General features: G+C 37.6%; 1 pseudogene; it reads left to right on the forward strand.

The window, feature by feature from the left end:
- The window catches only part of LOC102007523, a 76,733-nt pseudogene extending 70,391 nt beyond the window's left edge, over positions 1-6,342 (forward strand).
- The last annotated feature ends 1,871 nt before the right edge of the window (positions 6,343-8,213 follow it).

The following is an 8,213-nucleotide window of genomic DNA, read 5'->3' on the forward strand; positions in this document are numbered from 1 at the left end:
ATTTAATGGTTTATTGAAAAACAGTTAATGCTTAAATTTTTTTTACCAATTTTTCATGCTTATATCCTGTAACCTGAACAACTAATTTGAAAGCAACAATATGCAATATAACAACCATTGGTGAATTCCTACCATCTTGTCTAGTGAAGCTCTGTATAGTTTCTAATGTTTTCATTATTTTTTATTCTGTTTAATGGTTTGATTAGTCTTGCATTCTTACCTCTGGCAATCTGAGCAACTTCATCAAAGTTAACAATATGTAATATAACAACCACTGTTAATTCCTATCATTCTGTTTTGAAACCCTGGATCATCTTTATTGTTTTTGCTTCGTTTTGTTTTTGTCTATGTCATTGGTATTTTGTTATTTTTTTTTGTTCTCTCTAAAATAAAATTATTTTAGAGGTAATTTTAAGGAACCAAGATTTACTTTATTACCTAGAGAGTTATTTTTATTCTTATGTAGAAGAGAGAGATTATGTGGAAAAAAACAGTTACTGGTCTTTATAGGAAATGATAAGTCCACAAAACACCCTGATTTTAGGAGACCAAAAATGGGATTTGATGGCATTAGTGATTTTGTAATACTGTCCTTGCTGTGAGTATATGATGATTCATAAAAGAACAGTGAGGGCTTGTGGTAAGGGGAAGATAGAAAAGGTGAATCACGACCCCAAAGAAACTTCATTTATACCATACCCTCATTTATATGGATGGCTTCATTCTTCTAAAATGTTAAGTTAGTCATAATTAAACTATAACTAGAGAGTTCTTCTGCAAGTCTCCCGTGAAATGGGAGCTGGTATAATTATCCATGAAATTCAAGTATATTTTTAAAACCCACAAGTTTTGCCTAAATTACTCAGATAAGTGCTCTGACTGCTCAGCGTATTCTAAGGGAGAAGAGCATTACCTCCCACTACAGAGTAGAAGCTGATGTTGTCCCTGGGGCTACTCTGAGTGTTTCTGAACATCAGATTACTCATTGTCTGTGACTCACAAATTACATAAATCTTCTGAGAATTAAGAGTTAATGCTTTCTTTTCAGTGCCATTATATTAGAAAGTAATGGCACTACCTCTGAAAGAAATTAGAGTCCCACAGCTAATATTTACTATGGACAGTCTTACTCAGGGTAATCCTCAGCAAATGTCAGTTGTATGCACAGTCTACTAATAAGAAACAACAGAAGCCCTGAAAGGGAATTATAACCTCCAATGCAATGGATATGCCTTTTCTAGAGTAAAAGCCTCAGTCAGTGATTCATCAAAAAGTAGAACTTGGATTTCCTAGTTTTCAGACAGGTTTCTCACCATTTGGTTCATATTTCTATCCTAGGAAGCAGGGTACAGTGTAAATTGCTGTTTCTCCACTGCTTCCTGTATCAGGTGACATACTTCCATTCTTGCCCACACTCCAATTGTCAAAGCAAGTCATATGACCAAGCCCAAAGCCAGTGTGGAAGAACATGCCACCTATGAAGATGCATCACTAGATAAACCATTGACAAGTCCACCTCCAGAATAACAAACTAGCCTTCAGAAATGATAAACTAATCACCACTGCACATAAAATATCAAATGTAATCAGTGCTTCCTAAATGTTGATTCTAACACCACACACACACACACACACACACACACACACACACATATATAATCTTCAATCCTGGATTTTAGAATTTGCAGATTATAGTTGTTCACCAATCAATTGGTGATTCATTAATTAGCTGACTTGTCATTGTCATCATACAAAGAATGAAAACAATAACAGGTTTTAGTCTGAAATATAAATAATTTTATTTTGGACACTTGAATCACACATTTTAATCACCAGCCTTTTAAGTTTCTTTTTTTTTTTTTAAGTCTCATTTAAGCAATTTCTAAATTTTTAGGTACAGTGTGCTACCCAGTGTAGACTCTCAATATGTAAATATTAGCTTAAAAAGTAAAAATACTCATATGTTAAGAAATGGCTTAATTATATGAAGATGTACTTTAATAAAATTAAAGTCTTAAAATAATAATTGTCATAACTTAGGTGCAGTAAAATTGTAAAATACCAACCTACATGCTTAGGTAATATAGACTGAAAAAATTTTAGGGATAGTGTTGCAGTACTCATAATCATAAAAATCTCAAAAAAACCAATTGGAAAGGGAAATTACACTTCCCAAGAATATATTTATTATCATATAATATTAATTTTTAGCCCCCAAAATCTTGTGCTAGAACTCCTAAGACTTAATGGTTTGATTAATCTTGCATTTTTACACTTGGTAATCTGAGCAACTTTGTTGAAGATAACAGTATGTAATATAACAACCACTGTTAATTCCTATCATTCTGTTTTGAAACTCTGTATCATTTTTAATGTTTTTGTTTGTTTTGTTTTTGTCTGTGATGTTGGTGTTTTGCTAATTTTTTTTTTTTACTATTCTCTTTAAAATAAAAAGAGGAAGAAAGAAGAAAAAAAGAACTCCTAAGACTATCAGGAAAAAACGAAGATTAGGAAATAGGCATTCCCACTTTTATCCAGAACTGTCATTTGCTTGAAGGTGACTTTGTATAAATTATATTCATTTTTGCTCAGATCCTTGACTGTAAATAAAAATGAAATATTAAGTTGTATATCCACAGAATGCCTAGTTAAGAGGACTATTCTCTTGGGTTGAATTCAGTGATAAATATAGAGTTACTGCCCCTTTCTCTGTGAGAGTCTAAATTGTGTAAAACAGCTTCATTTACAAAATGCCTCAGGATTGAAGTGACCCCAAGACAATAAAGGATAGACATGTAGTGACCGAAAAGATCTGTTTGGAATGCATTTATTTATGTCTCATTCATCAAAAAGGGTCAGTTGTTCTCTAGATTAGTGTTATGCTATCGTTACTGCCATGCATAGATAAAACTTGCACAGTGATTTTCTATTTTCATCGATCTTTTGAATTAAATTGAGCTTTACTCTTTAAGAGAAGGAAAAGAATAATTTTCACACTGGGCAATATTCTTCAAAACCACACACTCACATCCCAGGGCTTTATCTATTCACCCTCCTTTGATATCAGGAACACACTGATTTAAAGTTTGAGAAATACTGCATGGGATAATCCTTCAGTATGATACACTATAGAATTTACTTAGGAGAGCATAATATTTAGGGGAATTTGCAAGCATAGACAAGCAGCCAAAATACTTGTATATTTTAGGTAAATGAAAAGAATCCCTTGCCCAACCCTCCAAAATCTCTCTCACTCAGGATTTAAAGCTTAAAATTCCTTCCACTGAAGAAAACAATGTCTTTGAAGGCATAGTAATAGTGCTTAAAGTGTACACACACTTGAGAACGATAGTACATTATATCCTCAACAAAGATATAAGTAATTGAAACCAAATCTTTTCCTGAAAGTAGGTTGTAATTGAACAAAAGAGCAAGAAATTGTGTGCACAAAAAGTGAGGAAAAGCAGGGAGATAATCCACACCATGAGAAAAAGAGCTCAGAGAGCAAGTCTATGGCATCAAAATAACCCTAACGCCTTCAAAATTTTCTTTGGGGTTGTAATGAGAGGCCAATTTCCATTTCCTAATCCAATATCTGAATGCTTTTCTTCTAGCCTTTCAACTTGCTGCTCTTGCAAGGAGAGTAAGTTATCTCAGCTGGCCACATATCCAAACCAAACTGAATGCTATCTCAATCAAAGAAGAATGGAAGCTATGTGTTTTGCTAAAAACTGAGCAGAGAGCCTCCTCGTTGTCTATCCTAGTTAAAAATGGGTAAATAGAATATTTGAAGATAGAATTCAGTATCAGAATATGTCTATGTTGAGAAACAATGCCACTTGTAGAGCTGCTGTGAAAAAGAGATATTGGAAGCACATAAATAAAACTTGCATAAAAGAACAAATACAAGTCCACCAATGATAGGAGGTATGTCCAGTTTCAATAAAATTTCCTAAAACCTGGATGCCTTCAAAAATGAAGAGGACCTTCCATGGTACTGAAATGTTCAGTTAAAGTGATGTACAAAGGATACCTAATTAGGAAACAAGTTAAAACTAAACATGATGCTAAGAACCCCTAATTTTTTCAGAGACATCTCTTCTGGGGACATAAAGAGAGTTTGAGAGACATGAATATACCCCAGAAAATAAAGGATATTTGACAATTACTACAGAAATGAAAATTTTAATGTTACCAATAAACCTGGGGGCCCAAAGAAACATAAGCAAAGACAAGACACGAGGGTTAGTGGCAGGAAATAGCAGATAAGAACATGTGGGTAAGATAATCGGAGGTAAGAAAAACCTTGGGTGAGGAAATGAATGCCTCTCGGGCAGTGCTGAGGGTGCCAGAAAGAGTCATAAGTGGTGTGCAAACTAGGCCAGTGAGAAACCAGCCCAAAATAGAGTTTCCAAAATGGAGAGATTGTTTAATATGTTTTCCTGAGAAGTGAAAAAGAGTGTTTTGGTAAAATACATTTAAAGACATTGAGCAAACCCCATCAGACAGACTCCTTAAACACCACTGAGAAACCTAAATTATCCAGCATAGTTGCAAGTCTCCAAGAAAAGGGCTCATATGTAATGTCCACTTTAAGTCAGTTTTTTTACAGAAATCTTTGGGAGCTGGTACCCTAAAGAGTATACGGTGAAAAAGAAATACTCATTGTGTTTGTCTGGATGTAATACAGATGGTTAATGAATGTTTGGGTTTTATAATAAAAGCTTGTGCTTAGAGCCTACTCAAAGCAAACTAGCTAATTTAAGCTGAAGGTCTCAAGCCAATTTAGGAAAGAGGGTAAAGCTAATCTCAGAAGTTTTCCTCATGTAGTAAGCCCTATTTTAGTATGTGACCAAGCTAGCCAAGTGTTCTGCCCTGGAGTGAGAGCTCGACACTGTACCAGATTCTGTCTTCTGATTTACTGGCCATAAAAATGGAATGTGTGTAGCTTGTTTCTGAAGCAAAATAAGGAACAAGAGTTGACCTGCGTGAAGGGCTCAGTTCCACTAAAGAAAATGATCGCCACTGCTACCATATACCAGAGGCTATACAATTTTACAGTGTAATCCTGAGCACAATTCCCACTTGAAAAGTAAGGAACCTAGAGATCAGGTAGAATAAATAATGCTCCCAAGAGGTCTTTGCAAGCGAGCAGTGCAGGCAGGATTCAAACGGACCTGGCAAACTACAGAGCCCGCAAGCTGAACGACCAGTGGGTAGTGCTGCTGATCCGTGGAGCAGGAAGCAGTGCAGAACCAGCAATTTGGCGTGGGAGGCAGAGTCAGGTTTACTTAGGGACTTGTTACAGCATATATACCACTGTAGTGGACTGTGCTGGAAACCCCCATGTCTTCCTATCCCACAGTTGAGCTGCCTTGTAACTACAGCCCTGGCCAAATCTTACCTACAATCTCATGAGAGACCCAGTGAGAAACAGCCAATAAAAACTTTCCAAAATTTCCAGCTACAGGCGGCACCAAGGGCAGCAGCAAGAAGGCCTCGGCAGCGCAGCTGCGGATCCAGAAGGATATAAACGAGCTAAACCTGCCCAAAACGTGTGACATCAGCTTCTCAGACCCGGACGACCTCCTCAACTTCAAGCTGGTTATCTGTCCTGATGAGGGCTTCTACAAGAGTGGAAAGTTTGTGTTCAGTTTTAAGGTGGGCCAAGGTTACCCACATGATCCCCCAAAGATGAAGTATGCGACTATGGTTTATCACCCCAACATTGACCTTGAGGGTAACGTCTGCCTCAACATCCTCAGAGAGGACTGGAAGCCAGTCCTTATGATAAACTCCATAATTTATGGCCTGCAGTATCTTTTCTTGGAGCCCAACCCCGAGGACCCACTGAACAAGGAGGCCACCGAGGTCCTGCAGAACAACCGGCGGCTGTTCGAGCAGAACGTGCAGCGCTCCATGCGAGGTGGCTACATCGGCTCCACCTATTTTGAACGCTGCCTGAAATAGGGGGCGCATACCCACCCCGCCAGGGCCGCCAGCCCAGGCATCCCCTGCAAATATTTATTGGGGGACACGGGAGGTGGGTGGGAAATGGCCAGTGGAGGAATCCCTGCCTTGGCCTTGCCTCCCCTCCTTGCCACCTGCCCCTAGGTATTTTTTTTTTAACCATCACATGATTCCAGTTGGCACTTCCTCCCCCCTGACCTGCTCAGCGATGGAAAATGAATTGGCTTGCCCAGCCCCCAACTCTGGGCTCTGGGCTGTGGGGTGTGAAGGCCAGGGGCCTGGGTAGCTGGGCCCAGGCAACCCCCCTTTCCACCGCCGGAGGTCATAGCAGGCTATTAAAGGAGAATATTACTGCAAAAAAAAAAAAAAAAATTCCAGCTACAAAATAGGAAATACTTATTATAGTTTTTTTCTGCAATCAGATTTTATTGGTACATTTTAGATATATGTAACGACCACACTCATCATAGAGAATTTGTACCAGTACCTGATATAACTTGATTCTTTTTCTTCCCCATCCCTCTACTCTCCCTTCAACCCCTCCTCTGCTCCCCATTTACAAAAGATTTCTTTCCATTTTTTCCTTCCTTTCACATTTTTTTTTTTTTTTTTTTTTTTTTTTTGTCTTTTTGAGACAGTGTCTTGCTATGCAGTTCAGGCTGACCTTGAGCTCACTTTATAGCCCAGGCTGGCCTCGAACTCGCAATGATCCTCCTTCCTCAGGCTCCCAAGTGCTGGGGTTACAGGCGTGCGCCACCACATCTGGCTTACATTTTTTTTCTTTTCCCTTCTTTCCTTTCCCCCTCCTCTTTCCTTTGTTCCCCTCCCCACTTGAACATTTTCTTCCTGTTTCACAATTTCTAATATACATTTTGGTCCTTATTTACACTTTCAGTTTCTCACACCAGAGAAATAATGTGGTATTGACATGTGTGTCCAATTATTTTGCTGAAAAATATGGTCTCAAGGTGCATCCATTTACCTAAGAATGTCTTCAGCTTATCCTTCTTTGTGGCAGAGTTGTACTCCATTGTATAAAAAAATCCACATCATTTTTATCCATTCTTCAGGTGATGGGCACTTGGGCTGTTTCCAAGATTTGGCTATTACAAACCTTGCCATACAAACACAGGAGTGCATATATTCCTGTGGTATGATGTTTTTAATTTTTCTGGGAAGATATCCAGATGGGGAATAGCTGAGTCAAATGAGAACTGCAGTCCTAGTTTTTTGAGGAATCTCCTCACTGATTTCCACAGTGGATGCACCAGTCTACACTTCCACTAACAGTGGAGAAGGGTCCCTTTCTCTCCATAACCCTGCCAGCATTTGTTATTGGTTGATTTTTTTATGATAGTTATTCTTTCTGGAGTGAGACGGAATCTCAGTGTTGTTTTAATTTGCATCTCTCAAGTGACCAGTGATGTTGGACTTTTTTTATATATTTATTTGTTGTTTGTACTTCTTCATCTGAGAAGTGTGTATTCATCTCAGATGCCCATTTTTGGATTGGTCTTAAATTGGGGGGGGTCTGATAGTTTTGAATTCTTTATATGTTCTCAGTAGTAATCCTTTGAGATACAGCTGACAAACATTTTTTCCCACACTGTGGGTTGTCTCTTCACACAAAAGCTTTTTAATAAGATGAGATCCCAGTTGCTGATTCTTTGGGATAGTTCCTATATGATTGGGGTTTTGTTCATAAACTCTTTGCCTACACCAGTGTCTTCAAGAATTTTACATATTCTATCTTCCAGTAGATTTAACATGTCTGTTTTAATATTTAGATCTTTGATCCATTTTGACTTTAGTTTAGTGCATGGTGAAAGATCTGAGTTCAGTTTTAATCTTCAGCATGTGCAAAGCCAGTTTTTCCAGCATTGTTTATGAAAGAGGCTATCTGTCTTCCAGTAAATGTGTTTGACACTTCTGTCAAAGATACGGTGGCTCAGTACGTCTTATTGTAGTTTTAAGCACCATGGTTTGGGATAATTTTTTTAAACAGCAATAGATAGCTAATATACTCAAGGAACAACAAAATATTCTTAACAAAAAGTTACTCAGTAAAATAATGTAAATTCATGTGATAAATTTTATAAAATATTATGCCATAGTTTATCTCTTTAGGCATTTTCTTATAACAAATTATCCATTTTATATATCTTGCATTCTTGGAAAGTATAATTCCTTATTTAAATAAAATAAGGCCAAATTTAACCAAAAAAAATGGACAGCCAATATTT

Source organism: Chinchilla lanigera, unplaced genomic scaffold (genome assembly GCF_000276665.1).
Source record: "Chinchilla lanigera isolate Chin_1 unplaced genomic scaffold, ChiLan1.0 scaffold00008, whole genome shotgun sequence".
Classification (NCBI taxonomy): Eukaryota; Metazoa; Chordata; class Mammalia; order Rodentia; family Chinchillidae; genus Chinchilla; species Chinchilla lanigera.